General features: G+C 54.5%; 20 non-coding genes across 20 annotated transcripts; all 20 read right to left on the reverse strand.

Moving 5' to 3' along the window:
• Nucleotides 1-422: 422 nt before the first annotated feature.
• LOC126088895 (5S ribosomal RNA) lies at nucleotides 423-541 on the reverse strand. Its single transcript, XR_007520245.1, has one exon. It is a non-coding gene; the product is annotated as a 5S ribosomal RNA (ribosomal RNA).
• Nucleotides 542-1,392: 851 nt separating this feature from the next.
• Nucleotides 1,393-1,511, reverse strand: LOC126089280 (5S ribosomal RNA). The gene has a single exon (XR_007520612.1). It is a non-coding gene; the product is annotated as a 5S ribosomal RNA (ribosomal RNA).
• Nucleotides 1,512-2,362: 851 nt separating this feature from the next.
• On the reverse strand, nucleotides 2,363-2,481 carry LOC126089281 (5S ribosomal RNA). Its single transcript, XR_007520613.1, has one exon. It is a non-coding gene; the product is annotated as a 5S ribosomal RNA (ribosomal RNA).
• Nucleotides 2,482-3,332: 851 nt separating this feature from the next.
• On the reverse strand, nucleotides 3,333-3,451 carry LOC126089282 (5S ribosomal RNA). Its single transcript, XR_007520614.1, has one exon. It is a non-coding gene; the product is annotated as a 5S ribosomal RNA (ribosomal RNA).
• Nucleotides 3,452-4,302: 851 nt separating this feature from the next.
• LOC126088896 (5S ribosomal RNA) lies at nucleotides 4,303-4,421 on the reverse strand. The gene has a single exon (XR_007520246.1). It is a non-coding gene; the product is annotated as a 5S ribosomal RNA (ribosomal RNA).
• An 851-nt stretch (nucleotides 4,422-5,272) lies between these two features.
• LOC126088899 (5S ribosomal RNA) lies at nucleotides 5,273-5,391 on the reverse strand. The gene has a single exon (XR_007520248.1). It is a non-coding gene; the product is annotated as a 5S ribosomal RNA (ribosomal RNA).
• An 851-nt stretch (nucleotides 5,392-6,242) lies between these two features.
• On the reverse strand, nucleotides 6,243-6,361 carry LOC126089283 (5S ribosomal RNA). Its single transcript, XR_007520615.1, has one exon. It is a non-coding gene; the product is annotated as a 5S ribosomal RNA (ribosomal RNA).
• Nucleotides 6,362-7,212: 851 nt separating this feature from the next.
• Nucleotides 7,213-7,331, reverse strand: LOC126089285 (5S ribosomal RNA). The gene has a single exon (XR_007520617.1). It is a non-coding gene; the product is annotated as a 5S ribosomal RNA (ribosomal RNA).
• An 851-nt stretch (nucleotides 7,332-8,182) lies between these two features.
• LOC126089286 (5S ribosomal RNA) lies at nucleotides 8,183-8,301 on the reverse strand. The gene has a single exon (XR_007520618.1). It is a non-coding gene; the product is annotated as a 5S ribosomal RNA (ribosomal RNA).
• Nucleotides 8,302-9,157: 856 nt separating this feature from the next.
• Nucleotides 9,158-9,276, reverse strand: LOC126088900 (5S ribosomal RNA). The gene has a single exon (XR_007520249.1). It is a non-coding gene; the product is annotated as a 5S ribosomal RNA (ribosomal RNA).
• An 851-nt stretch (nucleotides 9,277-10,127) lies between these two features.
• LOC126088901 (5S ribosomal RNA) lies at nucleotides 10,128-10,246 on the reverse strand. Its single transcript, XR_007520250.1, has one exon. It is a non-coding gene; the product is annotated as a 5S ribosomal RNA (ribosomal RNA).
• An 851-nt stretch (nucleotides 10,247-11,097) lies between these two features.
• Nucleotides 11,098-11,216, reverse strand: LOC126088902 (5S ribosomal RNA). Its single transcript, XR_007520251.1, has one exon. It is a non-coding gene; the product is annotated as a 5S ribosomal RNA (ribosomal RNA).
• An 851-nt stretch (nucleotides 11,217-12,067) lies between these two features.
• Nucleotides 12,068-12,186, reverse strand: LOC126089287 (5S ribosomal RNA). Its single transcript, XR_007520619.1, has one exon. It is a non-coding gene; the product is annotated as a 5S ribosomal RNA (ribosomal RNA).
• An 851-nt stretch (nucleotides 12,187-13,037) lies between these two features.
• On the reverse strand, nucleotides 13,038-13,156 carry LOC126089406 (5S ribosomal RNA). The gene has a single exon (XR_007520733.1). It is a non-coding gene; the product is annotated as a 5S ribosomal RNA (ribosomal RNA).
• An 851-nt stretch (nucleotides 13,157-14,007) lies between these two features.
• On the reverse strand, nucleotides 14,008-14,126 carry LOC126089291 (5S ribosomal RNA). Its single transcript, XR_007520620.1, has one exon. It is a non-coding gene; the product is annotated as a 5S ribosomal RNA (ribosomal RNA).
• Nucleotides 14,127-14,977: 851 nt separating this feature from the next.
• Nucleotides 14,978-15,096, reverse strand: LOC126089292 (5S ribosomal RNA). Its single transcript, XR_007520621.1, has one exon. It is a non-coding gene; the product is annotated as a 5S ribosomal RNA (ribosomal RNA).
• An 851-nt stretch (nucleotides 15,097-15,947) lies between these two features.
• On the reverse strand, nucleotides 15,948-16,066 carry LOC126089293 (5S ribosomal RNA). Its single transcript, XR_007520622.1, has one exon. It is a non-coding gene; the product is annotated as a 5S ribosomal RNA (ribosomal RNA).
• An 856-nt stretch (nucleotides 16,067-16,922) lies between these two features.
• On the reverse strand, nucleotides 16,923-17,041 carry LOC126088903 (5S ribosomal RNA). The gene has a single exon (XR_007520252.1). It is a non-coding gene; the product is annotated as a 5S ribosomal RNA (ribosomal RNA).
• An 851-nt stretch (nucleotides 17,042-17,892) lies between these two features.
• LOC126089294 (5S ribosomal RNA) lies at nucleotides 17,893-18,011 on the reverse strand. The gene has a single exon (XR_007520623.1). It is a non-coding gene; the product is annotated as a 5S ribosomal RNA (ribosomal RNA).
• Nucleotides 18,012-18,862: 851 nt separating this feature from the next.
• On the reverse strand, nucleotides 18,863-18,981 carry LOC126089295 (5S ribosomal RNA). Its single transcript, XR_007520625.1, has one exon. It is a non-coding gene; the product is annotated as a 5S ribosomal RNA (ribosomal RNA).
• Nucleotides 18,982-19,719: the final 738 nt, after the last annotated feature.

Consider the following 19,719-nt stretch of genomic DNA (forward strand, 5'->3'; position numbering starts at 1 on the left):
ATCCCTGTCCCTGTCCCCGTCCCGACTTGTCCCGACTTTGCTCGACTGCCGCTCGCTGCCGCTCGGGTCGTGGTCCATATGACAGCGCAAGCACGACAAACGTCTGCGGGACGAGACGAGACGAGACGAGACGAGACGACTAAGGAATAAATTCGTGGTTACAAATCAAATTTGGAACTCTACACTCCTACACAACAATAGGCGGTGACGTATTTCAGAAATCATCTGCCGATTCGTACTGTTTTGTCGTTTTCAAAGTCTTCTTGGCAAACTTGGTTAGCACATTCTCCCTCAAACAGAGTTAATTACTGCATTTTCGTACCATTACAGTAGTTTAAAAGGCTTAAGGAAGCATCTTTGTCACAACAGAAAGGTAGTTTGAAAATTGGGCTGGCGACATAACAAAAAAAAAACAGGAAGGGAGCCAACAGCACCCGGGTTTCCCAGGCGGTCACCCATCCAAGTACTAGCCGGGCCCGATGATGCTTAACTTCGGTGATCGGACGAGAACCGGTGTATTCATCATGGTATGGCCGTTGGCGCTCATCTAATGTAGGAGCACGGCAGAATTCGCGTTCGGCTTTTCTCCCAACACACAAAATGTTAGTTTTCGGCCGCATTTGACGAAAGCGCTTCCTTCCGCAACCGCCAGTTCCTCGAGGACGGCGCGGGGAGGCGCGCCCGGCGTCCCAGCAGAGTGACGGCCGAATTGGCGGGCGCACCGCCGCGTGTGTGAGACGCACTGCTGCTCGTTGCACCCCCTGTCATTCGCTGGGCGCGTGCAGCCTTCGACACTAGCGGAGGACGCATCTTGTCCCTGGTGTTCAGCGGAAGGCCTGTGCGGGGTGTGGCAGTGTCGTGCTGGAGGGCCCACTGGTAGCGATGTGGGCTTCCTCGCCTCGCCTCGCCTCGCCTCGCCTCGCCTCACACCAGGTGTCTGCGTAGTTTGCAATGCATTCGCACCATTCCTATACCTGTCCCTGTCCCCGTCCCGACTTGTCCCGACTTTGCTCGACTGCCGCTCGCTGCCGCTCGGGTCGTGGTCCATATGACAGCCCAAGCACGACAAACTTCTGCGGGACGAGACGAGACGAGACGAGTCGAGACGACTAAGGAATAAATTCGTTTTTACAAATCAAATTTGGAACTCTACACTCCTACACAACAATAGGCGGTGACGTATTTCAGAAATCATCTGCCGATTCGTACTGTTTTGTCGTTTTCAAAGTCTTCTTGGCAAACTTGGTTAGCACATTCTCCCTCAAACAGAGTTAATTACTGCATTTTCGTACCATTACAGTAGTTTAAAAGGCTTAAGGAAGCATCTTTGTCACAACAGAAAGGTAGTTTGAAAATTGGGCTGGCGACATAACAAAAAAAAAACAGGAAGGGAGCCAACAGCACCCGGGTTTCCCAGGCGGTCACCCATCCAAGTACTAGCCGTGCCCGATGATGCTTAACTTCGGTGATCGGACGAGAACCGGTGTATTCATCATGGTATGGCCGTTGGCGCTCATCTAATGTAGGAGCACGGCAGAATTCGCGTTCGGCTTTTCTCCCAACACACAAAATGTTAGTTTTCGGCCGCATTTGACGAAAGCGCTTCCTTCCGCAACCGCCAGTTCCTCGAGGACGGCGCGGGGAGGCGCGCCCGGCGTCCCAGCAGAGTGACGGCCGAATTGGCGGGCGCACCGCCGCGTGTGTGAGACGCACTGCTGCTCGTTGCACCCCCTGTCATTCGCTGGGCGCGTGCAGCCTTCGACACTAGCGGAGGACGCATCTTGTCCCTGGTGTTCAGCGGAAGGCCTGTGCGGGGTGTGGCAGTGTCGTGCTGGAGGGCCCACTGGTAGCGATGTGGGCTTCCTCGCCTCGCCTCGCCACGCCTCGCCTCGCCTCACACCAGGTGTCTGCGTAGTTTGCAATGCATTCGCACCATTCCTATACCTGTCCCTGTCCCCGTCCCGACTTGTCCCGACTTTGCTCGACTGCCGCTCGCTGCCGCTGGGGTCGTGGTCCATATGACAGCCCAAGCACGACAAACTTCTGCGGGACGAGACGAGACGAGACGAGTCGAGACGACTAAGGAATAAATTCGTTTTTACAAATCAAATTTGGAACTCTACACTCCTACACAACAATAGGCGGTGACGTATTTCAGAAATCATCTGCCGATTCGTACTGTTTTGTCGTTTTCAAAGTCTTCTTGGCAAACTTGGTTAGCACATTCTCCCTCAAACAGAGTTAATTACTGCATTTTCGTACCATTACAGTAGTTTAAAAGGCTTAAGGAAGCATCTTTGTCACAACAGAAAGGTAGTTTGAAAATTGGGCTGGCGACATAACAAAAAAAAAACAGGAAGGGAGCCAACAGCACCCGGGTTTCCCAGGCGGTCACCCATCCAAGTACTAGCCGTGCCCGATGATGCTTAACTTCGGTGATCGGACGAGAACCGGTGTATTCATCATGGTATGGCCGTTGGCGCTCATCTAATGTAGGAGCACGGCAGAATTCGCGTTCGGCTTTTCTCCCAACACACAAAATGTTAGTTTTCGGCCGCATTTGACGAAAGCGCTTCCTTCCGCAACCGCCAGTTCCTCGAGGACGGCGCGGGGAGGCGCGCCCGGCGTCCCAGCAGAGTGACGGCCGAATTGGCGGGCGCACCGCCGCGTGTGTGAGACGCACTGCTGCTCGTTGCACCCCCTGTCATTCGCTGGGCGCGTGCAGCCTTCGACACTAGCGGAGGACGCATCTTGTCCCTGGTGTTCAGCGGAAGGCCTGTGCGGGGTGTGGCAGTGTCGTGCTGGAGGGCCCACTGGTAGCGATGTGGGCTTCCTCGCCTCGCCTCGCCACGCCTCGCCTCGCCTCACACCAGGTGTCTGCGTAGTTTGCAATGCATTCGCACCATTCCTATACCTGTCCCTGTCCCCGTCCCGACTTGTCCCGACTTTGCTCGACTGCCGCTCGCTGCCGCTGGGGTCGTGGTCCATATGACAGCCCAAGCACGACAAACTTCTGCGGGACGAGACGAGACGAGACGAGTCGAGACGACTAAGGAATAAATTCGTTTTTACAAATCAAATTTGGAACTCTACACTCCTACACAACAATAGGCGGTGACGTATTTCAGAAATCACCTGCCGATTCGTACTGTTTTGTCGTTTTCAAAGTCTTCTTGGCAAACTTGGTTAGCACATTCTCCCTCAAACTGAGTTAATTACTGCATTTTCGTACCATTACAGTAGTTTAAAAGGCTTAAGGAAGCATCTTTGTCACAACAGAAAGGTAGTTTGAAAATTGGGCTGGCGACATAACAAAAAAAAAACAGGAAGGGAGCCAACAGCACCCGGGTTTCCCAGGCGGTCACCCATCCAAGTACTAGCCGTGCCCGATGATGCTTAACTTCGGTGATCGGACGAGAACCGGTGTATTCATCATGGTATGGCCGTTGGCGCTCATCTAATGTAGGAGCACGGCAGAATTCTCGTTCGGCTTTTCTCCCAACACACAAAATGTTAGTTTTCGGCCGCATTTGACGAAAGCGCTTCCTTCCGCAACCGCCAGTTCCTCGAGGACGGCGCGGGGAGGCGCGCCCGGCGTCCCAGCAGAGTGACGGCCGAATTGGCGGGCGCACCGCCGCGTGTGTGAGACGCACTGCTGTTCGTTGCACCCCCTGTCATTCGCTGGGCGCGTGCAGCCTTCGACACTAGCGGAGGACGCATCTTGTCCCTGGTGTTCAGCGGAAGGCCTGTGCGGGGTGTGGCAGTGTCGTGCTGGAGGGCCCACTGGTAGCGATGTGGGCTTCCTCGCCTCGCCTCGCCTCGCCTCGCCTCGCCTCACACCAGGTGTCTGCGTAGTTTGCAGTGCATTCGCACCATTCCTATCCCTGTCCCTGTCCCCGTCCCGACTTGTCCCGACTTTGCTCGACTGCCGCTCGCTGCCGCTCGGGTCGTGGTCCATATGACAGCGCAAGCACGACAAACGTCTGCGGGACGAGACGAGACGAGACGAGACGAGACGACTAAGGAATAAATTCGTGGTTACAAATCAAATTTGGAACTCTACACTCCTACACAACAATAGGCGGTGACGTATTTCAGAAATCATCTGCCGATTCGTACTGTTTTGTCGTTTTCAAAGTCTTCTTGGCAAACTTGGTTAGCACATTCTCCCTCAAACAGAGTTAATTACTGCATTTTCGTACCATTACAGTAGTTTAAAAGGCTTAAGGAAGCATCTTTGTCACAACAGAAAGGTAGTTTGAAAATTGGGCTGGCGACATAACAAAAAAAAAACAGGAAGGGAGCCAACAGCACCCGGGTTTCCCAGGCGGTCACCCATCCAAGTACTAGCCGGGCCCGATGATGCTTAACTTCGGTGATCGGACGAGAACCGGTGTATTCATCATGGTATGGCCGTTGGCGCTCATCTAATGTAGGAGCACGGCAGAATTCGCGTTCGGCTTTTCTCCCAACACACAAAATGTTAGTTTTCGGCCGCATTTGACGAAAGCGCTTCCTTCCGCAACCGCCAGTTCCTCGAGGACGGCGCGGGGAGGCGCGCCCGGCGTCCCAGCAGAGTGACGGCCGAATTGGCGGGCGCACCGCCGCGTGTGTGAGACGCACTGCTGCTCGTTGCACCCCCTGTCATTCGCTGGGCGCGTGCAGCCTTCGACACTAGCGGAGGACGCATCTTGTCCCTGGTGTTCAGCGGAAGGCCTGTGCGGGGTGTGGCAGTGTCGTGCTGGAGGGCCCACTGGTAGCGATGTGAGCTTCCTCGCCTCGCCTCGCCACGCCTCGCCTCGCCTCACACCAGGTGTCTGCGTAGTTTGCAATGCATTCGCACCATTCCTATACCTGTCCCTGTCCCCGTCCCGACTTGTCCCGACTTTGCTCGACTGCCGCTCGCTGCCGCTGGGGTCGTGGTCCATATGACAGCCCAAGCACGACAAACTTCTGCGGGACGAGACGAGACGAGACGAGTCGAGACGACTAAGGAATAAATTCGTTTTTACAAATCAAATTTGGAACTCTACACTCCTACACAACAATAGGCGGTGACGTATTTCAGAAATCATCTGCCGATTCGTACTGTTTTGTCGTTTTCAAAGTCTTCTTGGCAAACTTGGTTAGCACATTCTCCCTCAAACAGAGTTAATTACTGCATTTTCGTACCATTACAGTAGTTTAAAAGGCTTAAGGAAGCATCTTTGTCACAACAGAAAGGTAGTTTGAAAATTGGGCTGGCGACATAACAAAAAAAAAACAGGAAGGGAGCCAACAGCACCCGGGTTTCCCAGGCGGTCACCCATCCAAGTACTAGCCGGGCCCGATGATGCTTAACTTCGGTGATCGGACGAGAACCGGTGTATTCATCATGGTATGGCCGTTGGCGCTCATCTAATGTAGGAGCACGGCAGAATTCGCGTTCGGCTTTTCTCCCAACACACAAAATGTTAGTTTTCGGCCGCATTTGACGAAAGCGCTTCCTTCCGCAACCGCCAGTTCCTCGAGGACGGCGCGGGGAGGCGCGCCCGGCGTCCCAGCAGAGTGACGGCCGAATTGGCGGGCGCACCGCCGCGTGTGTGAGACGCACTGCTGCTCGTTGCACCCCCTGTCATTCGCTGGGCGCGTGCAGCCTTCGACACTAGCGGAGGACGCATCTTGTCCCTGGTGTTCAGCGGAAGGCCTGTGCGGGGTGTGGCAGTGTCGTGCTGGAGGGCCCACTGGTAGCGATGTGGGCTTCCTCGCCTCGCCTCGCCACGCCTCGCCTCGCCTCACACCAGGTGTCTGCGTAGTTTGCAATGCATTCGCACCATTCCTATACCTGTCCCTGTCCCCGTCCCGACTTGTCCCGACTTTGCTCGACTGCCGCTCGCTGCCGCTGGGGTCGTGGTCCATATGACAGCCCAAGCACGACAAACTTCTGCGGGACGAGACGAGACGAGACGAGTCGAGACGACTAAGGAATAAATTCGTTTTTACAAATCAAATTTGGAACTCTACACTCCTACACAACAATAGGCGGTGACGTATTTCAGAAATCATCTGCCGATTCGTACTGTTTTGTCGTTTTCAAAGTCTTCTTGGCAAACTTGGTTAGCACATTCTCCCTCAAACAGAGTTAATTACTGCATTTTCGTACCATTACAGTAGTTTAAAAGGCTTAAGGAAGCATCTTTGTCACAACAGAAAGGTAGTTTGAAAATTGGGCTGGCGACATAACAAAAAAAAAACAGGAAGGGAGCCAACAGCACCCGGGTTTCCCAGGCGGTCACCCATCCAAGTACTAGCCGTGCCCGATGATGCTTAACTTCGGTGATCGGACGAGAACCGGTGTATTCATCATGGTATGGCCGTTGGCGCTCATCTAATGTAGGAGCACGGCAGAATTCGCGTTCGGCTTTTCTCCCAACACACAAAATGTTAGTTTTCGGCCGCATTTGACGAAAGCGCTTCCTTCCGCAACCGCCAGTTCCTCGAGGACGGCGCGGGGAGGCGCGCCCGGCGTCCCAGCAGAGTGACGGCCGAATTGGCGGGCGCACCGCCGCGTGTGTGAGACGCACTGCTGCTCGTTGCACCCCCTGTCATTCGCTGGGCGCGTGCAGCCTTCGACACTAGCGGAGGACGCATCTTGTCCCTGGTGTTCAGCGGAAGGCCTGTGCGGGGTGTGGCAGTGTCGTGCTGGAGGGCCCACTGGTAGCGATGTGGGCTTCCTCGCCTCGCCTCGCCACGCCTCGCCTCGCCTCACACCAGGTGTCTGCGTAGTTTGCAATGCATTCGCACCATTCCTATACCTGTCCCTGTCCCCGTCCCGACTTGTCCCGACTTTGCTCGACTGCCGCTCGCTGCCGCTGGGGTCGTGGTCCATATGACAGCCCAAGCACGACAAACTTCTGCGGGACGAGACGAGACGAGACGAGTCGAGACGACTAAGGAATAAATTCGTTTTTACAAATCAAATTTGGAACTCTACACTCCTACACAACAATAGGCGGTGACGTATTTCAGAAATCATCTGCCGATTCGTACTGTTTTGTCGTTTTCAAAGTCTTCTTGGCAAACTTGGTTAGCACATTCTCCCTCAAACAGAGTTAATTACTGCATTTTCGTACCATTACAGTAGTTTAAAAGGCTTAAGGAAGCATCTTTGTCACAACAGAAAGGTAGTTTGAAAATTGGGCTGGCGACATAACAAAAAAAAAACAGGAAGGGAGCCAACAGCACCCGGGTTTCCCAGGCGGTCACCCATCCAAGTACTAGCCGTGCCCGATGATGCTTAACTTCGGTGATCGGACGAGAACCGGTGTATTCATCATGGTATGGCCGTTGGCGCTCATCTAATGTAGGAGCACGGCAGAATTCGCGTTCGGCTTTTCTCCCAACACACAAAATGTTAGTTTTCGGCCGCATTTGACGAAAGCGCTTCCTTCCGCAACCGCCAGTTCCTCGAGGACGGCGCGGGGAGGCGCGCCCGGCGTCCCAGCAGAGTGACGGCCGAATTGGCGGGCGCACCGCCGCGTGTGTGAGACGCACTGCTGCTCGTTGCACCCCCTGTCATTCGCTGGGCGCGTGCAGCCTTCGACACTAGCGGAGGACGCATCTTGTCCCTGGTGTTCAGCGGAAGGCCTGTGCGGGGTGTGGCAGTGTCGTGCTGGAGGGCCCACTGGTAGCGATGTGGGCTTCCTCGCCTCACCTCGCCACGCCTCGCCTCGCCTCACACCAGGTGTCTGCGTAGTTTGCAATGCATTCGCACCATTCCTATACCTGTCCCTGTCCCCGTCCCGACTTGTCCCGACTTTGCTCGACTGCCGCTCGCTGCCGCTGGGGTCGTGGTCCATATGACAGCCCAAGCACGACAAACTTCTGCGGGACGAGACGAGACGAGACGAGTCGAGACGACTAAGGAATAAATTCGTTTTTACAAATCAAATTTGGAACTCTACACTCCTACACAACAATAGGCGGTGACGTATTTCAGAAATCACCTGCCGATTCGTACTGTTTTGTCGTTTTCAAAGTCTTCTTGGCAAACTTGGTTAGCACATTCTCCCTCAAACTGAGTTAATTACTGCATTTTCGTACCATTACAGTAGTTTAAAAGGCTTAAGGATGCATCTTTGTCACAACAGAAAGGTAGTTTGAAAATTGGGCTGGCGACATAACAAAAAAAAAACAGGAAGGGAGCCAACAGCACCCGGGTTTCCCAGGCGGTCACCCATCCAAGTACTAGCCGTGCCCGATGATGCTTAACTTCGGTGATCGGACGAGAACCGGTGTATTCATCATGGTATGGCCGTTGGCGCTCATCTAATGTAGGAGCACGGCAGAATTCTCGTTCGGCTTTTCTCCCAACACACAAAATGTTAGTTTTCGGCCGCATTTGACGAAAGCGCTTCCTTCCGCAACCGCCAGTTCCTCGAGGACGGCGCGGGGAGGCGCGCCCGGCGTCCCAGCAGAGTGACGGCCGAATTGGCGGGCGCACCGCCGCGTGTGTGAGACGCACTGCTGTTCGTTGCACCCCCTGTCATTCGCTGGGCGCGTGCAGCCTTCGACACTAGCGGAGGACGCATCTTGTCCCTGGTGTTCAGCGGAAGGCCTGTGCGGGGTGTGGCAGTGTCGTGCTGGAGGGCCCACTGGTAGCGATGTGGGCTTCCTCGCCTCGCCTCGCCTCGCCTCGCCTCGCCTCGCCTCACACCAGGTGTCTGCGTAGTTTGCAGTGCATTCGCACCATTCCTATCCCTGTCCCTGTCCCCGTCCCGACTTGTCCCGACTTTGCTCGACTGCCGCTCGCTGCCGCTCGGGTCGTGGTCCATATGACAGCGCAAGCACGACAAACGTCTGCGGGACGAGACGAGACGAGACGAGACGAGACGACTAAGGAATAAATTCGTGGTTACAAATCAAATTTGGAACTCTACACTCCTACACAACAATAGGCGGTGACGTATTTCAGAAATCATCTGCCGATTCGTACTGTTTTGTCGTTTTCAAAGTCTTCTTGGCAAACTTGGTTAGCACATTCTCCCTCAAACAGAGTTAATTACTGCATTTTCGTACCATTACAGTAGTTTAAAAGGCTTAAGGAAGCATCTTTGTCACAACAGAAAGGTAGTTTGAAAATTGGGCTGGCGACATAACAAAAAAAAAACAGGAAGGGAGCCAACAGCACCCGGGTTTCCCAGGCGGTCACCCATCCAAGTACTAGCCGGGCCCGATGATGCTTAACTTCGGTGATCGGACGAGAACCGGTGTATTCATCATGGTATGGCCGTTGGCGCTCATCTAATGTAGGAGCACGGCAGAATTCGCGTTCGGCTTTTCTCCCAACACACAAAATGTTAGTTTTCGGCCGCATTTGACGAAAGCGCTTCCTTCCGCAACCGCCAGTTCCTCGAGGACGGCGCGGGGAGGCGCGCCCGGCGTCCCAGCAGAGTGACGGCCGAATTGGCGGGCGCACCGCCGCGTGTGTGAGACGCACTGCTGCTCGTTGCACCCCCTGTCATTCGCTGGGCGCGTGCAGCCTTCGACACTAGCGGAGGACGCATCTTGTCCCTGGTGTTCAGCGGAAGGCCTGTGCGGGGTGTGGCAGTGTCGTGCTGGAGGGCCCACTGGTAGCGATGTGAGCTTCCTCGCCTCGCCTCGCCACGCCTCGCCTCGCCTCACACCAGGTGTCTGCGTAGTTTGCAATGCATTCGCACCATTCCTATACCTGTCCCTGTCCCCGTCCCGACTTGTCCCGACTTTGCTCGACTGCCGCTCGCTGCCGCTGGGGTCGTGGTCCATATGACAGCCCAAGCACGACAAACTTCTGCGGGACGAGACGAGACGAGACGAGTCGAGACGACTAAGGAATAAATTCGTTTTTACAAATCAAATTTGGAACTCTACACTCCTACACAACAATAGGCGGTGACGTATTTCAGAAATCATCTGCCGATTCGTACTGTTTTGTCGTTTTCAAAGTCTTCTTGGCAAACTTGGTTAGCACATTCTCCCTCAAACAGAGTTAATTACTGCATTTTCGTACCATTACAGTAGTTTAAAAGGCTTAAGGAAGCATCTTTGTCACAACAGAAAGGTAGTTTGAAAATTGGGCTGGCGACATAACAAAAAAAAAACAGGAAGGGAGCCAACAGCACCCGGGTTTCCCAGGCGGTCACCCATCCAAGTACTAGCCGGGCCCGATGATGCTTAACTTCGGTGATCGGACGAGAACCGGTGTATTCATCATGGTATGGCCGTTGGCGCTCATCTAATGTAGGAGCACGGCAGAATTCGCGTTCGGCTTTTCTCCCAACACACAAAATGTTAGTTTTCGGCCGCATTTGACGAAAGCGCTTCCTTCCGCAACCGCCAGTTCCTCGAGGACGGCGCGGGGAGGCGCGCCCGGCGTCCCAGCAGAGTGACGGCCGAATTGGCGGGCGCACCGCCGCGTGTGTGAGACGCACTGCTGCTCGTTGCACCCCCTGTCATTCGCTGGGCGCGTGCAGCCTTCGACACTAGCGGAGGACGCATCTTGTCCCTGGTGTTCAGCGGAAGGCCTGTGCGGGGTGTGGCAGTGTCGTGCTGGAGGGCCCACTGGTAGCGATGTGGGCTTCCTCGCCTCGCCTCGCCACGCCTCGCCTCGCCTCACACCAGGTGTCTGCGTAGTTTGCAATGCATTCGCACCATTCCTATACCTGTCCCTGTCCCCGTCCCGACTTGTCCCGACTTTGCTCGACTGCCGCTCGCTGCCGCTGGGGTCGTGGTCCATATGACAGCCCAAGCACGACAAACTTCTGCGGGACGAGACGAGACGAGACGAGTCGAGACGACTAAGGAATAAATTCGTTTTTACAAATCAAATTTGGAACTCTACACTCCTACACAACAATAGGCGGTGACGTATTTCAGAAATCATCTGCCGATTCGTACTGTTTTGTCGTTTTCAAAGTCTTCTTGGCAAACTTGGTTAGCACATTCTCCCTCAAACAGAGTTAATTACTGCATTTTCGTACCATTACAGTAGTTTAAAAGGCTTAAGGAAGCATCTTTGTCACAACAGAAAGGTAGTTTGAAAATTGGGCTGGCGACATAACAAAAAAAAAACAGGAAGGGAGCCAACAGCACCCGGGTTTCCCAGGCGGTCACCCATCCAAGTACTAGCCGGGCCCGATGATGCTTAACTTCGGTGATCGGACGAGAACCGGTGTATTCATCATGGTATGGCCGTTGGCGCTCATCTAATGTAGGAGCACGGCAGAATTCGCGTTCGGCTTTTCTCCCAACACACAAAATGTTAGTTTTCGGCCGCATTTGACGAAAGCGCTTCCTTCCGCAACCGCCAGTTCCTCGAGGACGGCGCGGGGAGGCGCGCCCGGCGTCCCAGCAGAGTGACGGCCGAATTGGCGGGCGCACCGCCGCGTGTGTGAGACGCACTGCTGCTCGTTGCACCCCCTGTCATTCGCTGGGCGCGTGCAGCCTTCGACACTAGCGGAGGACGCATCTTGTCCCTGGTGTTCAGCGGAAGGCCTGTGCGGGGTGTGGCAGTGTCGTGCTGGAGGGCCCACTGGTAGCGATGTGGGCTTCCTCGCCTCGCCTCGCCACGCCTCGCCTCGCCTCACACCAGGTGTCTGCGTAGTTTGCAATGCATTCGCACCATTCCTATACCTGTCCCTGTCCCCGTCCCGACTTGTCCCGACTTTGCTCGACTGCCGCTCGCTGCCGCTGGGGTCGTGGTCCATATGACAGCCCAAGCACGACAAACTTCTGCGGGACGAGACGAGACGAGACGAGTCGAGACGACTAAGGAATAAATTCGTTTTTACAAATCAAATTTGGAACTCTACACTCCTACACAACAATAGGTGGTGACGTATTTCAGAAATCACCTGCCGATTCGTACTGTTTTGTCGTTTTCAAAGTCTTCTTGGCAAACTTGGTTAGCACATTCTCCCTCAAACTGAGTTAATTACTGCATTTTCGTACCATTACAGTAGTTTAAAAGGCTTAAGGAAGCATCTTTGTCACAACAGAAAGGTAGTTTGAAAATTGGGCTGGCGACATAACAAAAAAAAAACAGGAAGGGAGCCAACAGCACCCGGGTTTCCCAGGCGGTCACCCATCCAAGTACTAGCCGTGCCCGATGATGCTTAACTTCGGTGATCGGACGAGAACCGGTGTATTCATCATGGTATGGCCGTTGGCGCTCATCTAATGTAGGAGCACGGCAGAATTCTCGTTCGGCTTTTCTCCCAACACACAAAATGTTAGTTTTCGGCCGCATTTGACGAAAGCGCTTCCTTCCGCAACCGCCAGTTCCTCGAGGACGGCGCGGGGAGGCGCGCCCGGCGTCCCAGCAGAGTGACGGCCGAATTGGCGGGCGCACCGCCGCGTGTGTGAGACGCACTGCTGTTCGTTGCACCCCCTGTCATTCGCTGGGCGCGTGCAGCCTTCGACACTAGCGGAGGACGCATCTTGTCCCTGGTGTTCAGCGGAAGGCCTGTGCGGGGTGTGGCAGTGTCGTGCTGGAGGGCCCACTGGTAGCGATGTGGGCTTCCTCGCCTCGCCTCGCCTCGCCTCGCCTCGCCTCACACCAGGTGTCTGCGTAGTTTGCAGTGCATTCGCACCATTCCTATCCCTGTCCCTGTCCCCGTCCCGACTTGTCCCGACTTTGCTCGACTGCCGCTCGCTGCCGCTCGGGTCGTGGTCCATATGACAGCGCAAGCACGACAAACGTCTGCGGGACGAGACGAGACGAGACGAGACGAGACGACTAAGGAATAAATTCGTGGTTACAAATCAAATTTGGAACTCTACACTCCTACACAACAATAGGCGGTGACGTATTTCAGAAATCATCTGCCGATTCGTACTGTTTTGTCGTTTTCAAAGTCTTCTTGGCAAACTTGGTTAGCACATTCTCCCTCAAACAGAGTTAATTACTGCATTTTCGTACCATTACAGTAGTTTAAAAGGCTTAAGGAAGCATCTTTGTCACAACAGAAAGGTAGTTTGAAAATTGGGCTGGCGACATAACAAAAAAAAAACAGGAAGGGAGCCAACAGCACCCGGGTTTCCCAGGCGGTCACCCATCCAAGTACTAGCCGTGCCCGATGATGCTTAACTTCGGTGATCGGACGAGAACTGGTGTATTCATCATGGTATGGCCGTTGGCGCTCATCTAATGTAGGAGCACGGCAGAATTCGCGTTCGGCTTTTCTCCCAACACACAAAATGTTAGTTTTCGGCCGCATTTGACGAAAGCGCTTCCTTCCGCAACCGCCAGTTCCTCGAGGACGGCGCGGGGAGGCGCGCCCGGCGTCCCAGCAGAGTGACGGCCGAATTGGCGGGCGCACCGCCGCGTGTGTGAGACGCACTGCTGCTCGTTGCACCCCCTGTCATTCGCTGGGCGCGTGCAGCCTTCGACACTAGCGGAGGACGCATCTTGTCCCTGGTGTTCAGCGGAAGGCCTGTGCGGGGTGTGGCAGTGTCGTGCTGGAGGGCCCACTGGTAGCGATGTGGGCTTCCTCGCCTCGCCTCGCCACGCCTCGCCTCGCCTCACACCAGGTGTCTGCGTAGTTTGCAATGCATTCGCACCATTCCTATACCTGTCCCTGTCCCCGTCCCGACTTGTCCCGACTTTGCTCGACTGCCGCTCGCTGCCGCTGGGGTCGTGGTCCATATGACAGCCCAAGCACGACAAACTTCTGCGGGACGAGACGAGACGAGACGAGTCGAGACGACTAAGGAATAAATTCGTTTTTACAAATCAAATTTGGAACTCTACACTCCTACACAACAATAGGCGGTGACGTATTTCAGAAATCATCTGCCGATTCGTACTGTTTTGTCGTTTTCAAAGTCTTCTTGGCAAACTTGGTTAGCACATTCTCCCTCAAACAGAGTTAATTACTGCATTTTCGTACCATTACAGTAGTTTAAAAGGCTTAAGGAAGCATCTTTGTCACAACAGAAAGGTAGTTTGAAAATTGGGCTGGCGACATAACAAAAAAAAAACAGGAAGGGAGCCAACAGCACCCGGGTTTCCCAGGCGGTCACCCATCCAAGTACTAGCCGTGCCCGATGATGCTTAACTTCGGTGATCGGACGAGAACCGGTGTATTCATCATGGTATGGCCGTTGGCGCTCATCTAATGTAGGAGCACGGCAGAATTCGCGTTCGGCTTTTCTCCCAACACACAAAATGTTAGTTTTCGGCCGCATTTGACGAAAGCGCTTCCTTCCGCAACCGCCAGTTCCTCGAGGACGGCGCGGGGAGGCGCGCCCGGCGTCCCAGCAGAGTGACGGCCGAATTGGCGGGCGCACCGCCGCGTGTGTGAGACGCACTGCTGCTCGTTGCACCCCCTGTCATTCGCTGGGCGCGTGCAGCCTTCGACACTAGCGGAGGACGCATCTTGTCCCTGGTGTTCAGCGGAAGGCCTGTGCGGGGTGTGGCAGTGTCGTGCTGGAGGGCCCACTGGTAGCGATGTGGGCTTCCTCGCCTCGCCTCGCCACGCCTCGCCTCGCCTCACACCAGGTGTCTGCGTAGTTTGCAATGCATTCGCACCATTCCTATACCTGTCCCTGTCCCCGTCCCGACTTGTCCCGACTTTGCTCGACTGCCGCTCGCTGCCGCTGGGGTCGTGGTCCATATGACAGCCCAAGCACGACAAACTTCTGCGGGACGAGACGAGACGAGACGAGTCGAGACGACTAAGGAATAAATTCGTTTTTACAAATCAAATTTGGAACTCTACACTCCTACACAACAATAGGCGGTGACGTATTTCAGAAATCATCTGCCGATTCGTACTGTTTTGTCGTTTTCAAAGTCTTCTTGGCAAACTTGGTTAGCACATTCTCCCTCAAACAGAGTTAATTACTGCATTTTCGTACCATTACAGTAGTTTAAAAGGCTTAAGGAAGCATCTTTGTCACAACAGAAAGGTAGTTTGAAAATTGGGCTGGCGACATAACAAAAAAAAAACAGGAAGGGAGCCAACAGCACCCGGGTTTCCCAGGCGGTCACCCATCCAAGTACTAGCCGTGCCCGATGATGCTTAACTTCGGTGATCGGACGAGAACCGGTGTATTCATCATGGTATGGCCGTTGGCGCTCATCTAATGTAGGAGCACGGCAGAATTCGCGTTCGGCTTTTCTCCCAACACACAAAATGTTAGTTTTCGGCCGCATTTGACGAAAGCGCTTCCTTCCGCAACCGCCAGTTCCTCGAGGACGGCGCGGGGAGGCGCGCCCGGCGTCCCAGCAGAGTGACGGCCGAATTGGCGGGCGCACCGCCGCGTGTGTGAGACGCACTGCTGCTCGTTGCACCCCCTGTCATTCGCTGGGCGCGTGCAGCCTTCGACACTAGCGGAGGACGCATCTTGTCCCTGGTGTTCAGCGGAAGGCCTGTGCGGGGTGTGGCAGTGTCGTGCTGGAGGGCCCACTGGTAGCGATGTGGGCTTCCTCGCCTCGCCTCGCCACGCCTCGCCTCGCCTCACACCAGGTGTCTGCGTAGTTTGCAATGCATTCGCACCATTCCTATACCTGTCCCTGTCCCCGTCCCGACTTGTCCCGACTTTGCTCGACTGCCGCTCGCTGCCGCTGGGGTCGTGGTCCATATGACAGCCCAAGCACGACAAACTTCTGCGGGACGAGACGAGACGAGACGAGTCGAGACGACTAAGGAATAAATTCGTTTTTACAAATCAAATTTGGAACTCTACACTCCTACACAACAATAGGCGGTGACGTATTTCAGAAATCACCTGCCGATTCGTACTGTTTTGTCGTTTTCAAAGTCTTCTTGGCAAACTTGGTTAGCACATTCTCCCTCAAACTGAGTTAATTACTGCATTTTCGTACCATTACAGTAGTTTAAAAGGCTTAAGGAAGCATCTTTGTCACAACAGAAAGGTAGTTTGAAAATTGGGCTGGCGACATAACAAAAAAAAAACAGGAAGGGAGCCAACAGCACCCGGGTTTCCCAGGCGGTCACCCATCCAAGTACTAGCCGTGCCCGATGATGCTTAACTTCGGTGATCGGACGAGAACCGGTGTATTCATCATGGTATGGCCGTTGGCGCTCATCTAATGTAGGAGCACGGCAGAATTCTCGTTCGGCTTTTCTCCCAACACACAAAATGTTAGTTTTCGGCCGCATTTGACGAAAGAGCTTCCTTCCGCAACCGCCAGTTCCTCGAGGACGGCGCGGGGAGGCGCGCCCGGCGTCCCAGCAGAGTGACGGCCGAATTGGCGGGCGCACCGCCGCGTGTGTGAGACGCACTGCTGTTCGTTGCACCCCCTGTCATTCGCTGGGCGCGTGCAGCCTTCGACACTAGCGGAGGACGCATCTTGTCCCTGGTGTTCAGCGGAAGGCCTGTGCGGGGTGTGGCAGTGTCGTGCTGGAGGGCCCACTGGTAGCGATGTGGGCTTCCTCGCCTCGCCTCGCCTCGCCTCGCCTCGCCTCGCCTCACACCAGGTGTCTGCGTAGTTTGCAGTGCATTCGCACCATTCCTATCCCTGTCCCTGTCCCCGTCCCGACTTGTCCCGACTTTGCTCGACTGCCGCTCGCTGCCGCTGGGGTCGTGGTCCATATGACAGCCCAAGCACGACAAACTTCTGCGGGACGAGACGAGACGAGACGAGTCGAGACGACTAAGGAATAAATTCGTTTTTACAAATCAAATTTGGAACTCTACACTCCTACACAACAATAGGCGGTGACGTATTTCAGAAATCATCTGCCGATTCGTACTGTTTTGTCGTTTTCAAAGTCTTCTTGGCAAACTTGGTTAGCACATTCTCCCTCAAACAGAGTTAATTACTGCATTTTCGTACCATTACAGTAGTTTAAAAGGCTTAAGGAAGCATCTTTGTCACAACAGAAAGGTAGTTTGAAAATTGGGCTGGCGACATAACAAAAAAAAAACAGGAAGGGAGCCAACAGCACCCGGGTTTCCCAGGCGGTCACCCATCCAAGTACTAGCCGGGCCCGATGATGCTTAACTTCGGTGATCGGACGAGAACCGGTGTATTCATCATGGTATGGCCGTTGGCGCTCATCTAATGTAGGAGCACGGCAGAATTCGCGTTCGGCTTTTCTCCCAACACACAAAATGTTAGTTTTCGGCCGCATTTGACGAAAGCGCTTCCTTCCGCAACCGCCAGTTCCTCGAGGACGGCGCGGGGAGGCGCGCCCGGCGTCCCAGCAGAGTGACGGCCGAATTGGCGGGCGCACCGCCGCGTGTGTGAGACGCACTGCTGCTCGTTGCACCCCCTGTCATTCGCTGGGCGCGTGCAGCCTTCGACACTAGCGGAGGACGCATCTTGTCCCTGGTGTTCAGCGGAAGGCCTGTGCGGGGTGTGGCAGTGTCGTGCTGTAGGGCCCACTGGTAGCGATGTGGGCTTCCTCGCCTCGCCTCGCCTCGCCTCGCCTCGCCTCACACCAGGTGTCTGCGTAGTTTGCAATGCATTCGCACCATTCCTATACCTGTCCCTGTCCCCGTCCCGACTTGTCCCGACTTTGCTCGACTGCCGCTCGCTGCCGCTGGGGTCGTGGTCCATATGACAGCCCAAGCACGACAAACTTCTGCGGGACGAGACGAGACGAGACGAGTCGAGACGACTAAGGAATAAATTCGTTTTTACAAATCAAATTTGGAACTCTACACTCCTACACAACAATAGGCGGTGACGTATTTCAGAAATCATCTGCCGATTCGTACTGTTTTGTCGTTTTCAAAGTCTTCTTGGCAAACTTGGTTAGCACATTCTCCCTCAAACAGAGTTAATTACTGCATTTTCGTACCATTACAGTAGTTTAAAAGGCTTAAGGAAGCATCTTTGTCACAACAGAAAGGTAGTTTGAAAATTGGGCTGGCGACATAACAAAAAAAAAACAGGAAGGGAGCCAACAGCACCCGGGTTTCCCAGGCGGTCACCCATCCAAGTACTAGCCGTGCCCGATGATGCTTAACTTCGGTGATCGGACGAGAACCGGTGTATTCATCATGGTATGGCCGTTGGCGCTCATCTAATGTAGGAGCACGGCAGAATTCGCGTTCGGCTTTTCTCCCAACACACAAAATGTTAGTTTTCGGCCGCATTTGACGAAAGCGCTTCCTTCCGCAACCGCCAGTTCCTCGAGGACGGCGCGGGGAGGCGCGCCCGGCGTCCCAGCAGAGTGACGGCCGAATTGGCGGGCGCACCGCCGCGTGTGTGAGACGCACTGCTGCTCGTTGCACCCCCTGTCATTCGCTGGGCGCGTGCAGCCTTCGACACTAGCGGAGGACGCATCTTGTCCCTGGTGTTCAGCGGAAGGCCTGTGCGGGGTGTGGCAGTGTCGTGCTGGAGGGCCCACTGGTAGCGATGTGGGCTTCCTCGCCTCGCCTCGCCACGCCTCGCCTCGCCTCACACCAGGTGTCTGCGTAGTTTGCAATGCATTCGCACCATTCCTATACCTGTCCCTGTCCCCGTCCCGACTTGTCCCGACTTTGCTCGACTGCCGCTCGCTGCCGCTGGGGTCGTGGTCCATATGACAGCCCAAGCACGACAAACTTCTGCGGGACGAGACGAGACGAGACGAGTCGAGACGACTAAGGAATAAATTCGTTTTTACAAATCAAATTTGGAACTCTACACTCCTACACAACAATAGGCGGTGACGTATTTCAGAAATCATCTGCCGATTCGTACTGTTTTGTCGTTTTCAAAGTCTTCTTGGCAAACTTGGTTAGCACATTCTCCCTCAAACAGAGTTAATTACTGCATTTTCGTACCATTACAGTAGTTTAAAAGGCTTAAGGAAGCATCTTTGTCACAACAGAAAGGTAGTTTGAAAATTGGGCTGGCGACATAACAAAAAAAAAACAGGAAGGGAGCCAACAGCACCCGGGTTTCCCAGGCGGTCACCCATCCAAGTACTAGCCGTGCCCGATGATGCTTAACTTCGGTGATCGGACGAGAACCGGTGTATTCATCATGGTATGGCCGTTGGCGCTCATCTAATGTAGGAGCACGGCAGAATTCGCGTTCGGCTTTTCTCCCAACACACAAAATGTTAGTTTTCGGCCGCATTTGACGAAAGCGCTTCCTTCCGCAACCGCCAGTTCCTCGAGGACGGCGCGGGGAGGCGCGCCCGGCGTCCCAGCAGAGTGACGGCCGAATTGGCGGGCGCACCGCCGCGTGTGTGAGACGCACTGCTGCTCGTTGCACCCCCTGTCATTCGCTGGGCGCGTGCAGCCTTCGACACTAGCGGAGGACGCATCTTGTCCCTGGTGTTCAGCGGAAGGCCTGTGCGGGGTGTGGCAGTGTCGTGCTGGAGGGCCCACTGGTAGCGATGTGGGCTTCCTCGCCTCGCCTCGCCACGCCTCGCCTCGCCTCACACCAGGTGTCTGCGTAGTTTGCAATGCATTCGCACCATTCCTATACCTGTCCCTGTCCCCGTCCCGACTTGTCCCGACTTTGCTCGACTGCCGCTCGCTGCCGCTGGGGTCGTGGTCCATATGACAGCCCAAGCACGACAAACTTCTGCGGGACGAGACGAGACGAGACGAGTCGAGACGACTAAGGAATAAATTCGTTTTTACAAATCAAATTTGGAACTCTACACTCCTACACAACAATAGGCGGTGACGTATTTCAGAAATCACCTGCCGATTCGTACTGTTTTGTCGTTTTCAAAGTCTTCTTGGCAAACTTGGTTAGCACATTCTCCCTCAAACTGAGTTAATTAC

The sequence above is a fragment of the Schistocerca cancellata genome, chromosome 6, assembly GCF_023864275.1.
Source record: "Schistocerca cancellata isolate TAMUIC-IGC-003103 chromosome 6, iqSchCanc2.1, whole genome shotgun sequence".
NCBI lineage: Eukaryota > Metazoa > Arthropoda > Insecta > Orthoptera > Acrididae > Schistocerca > Schistocerca cancellata.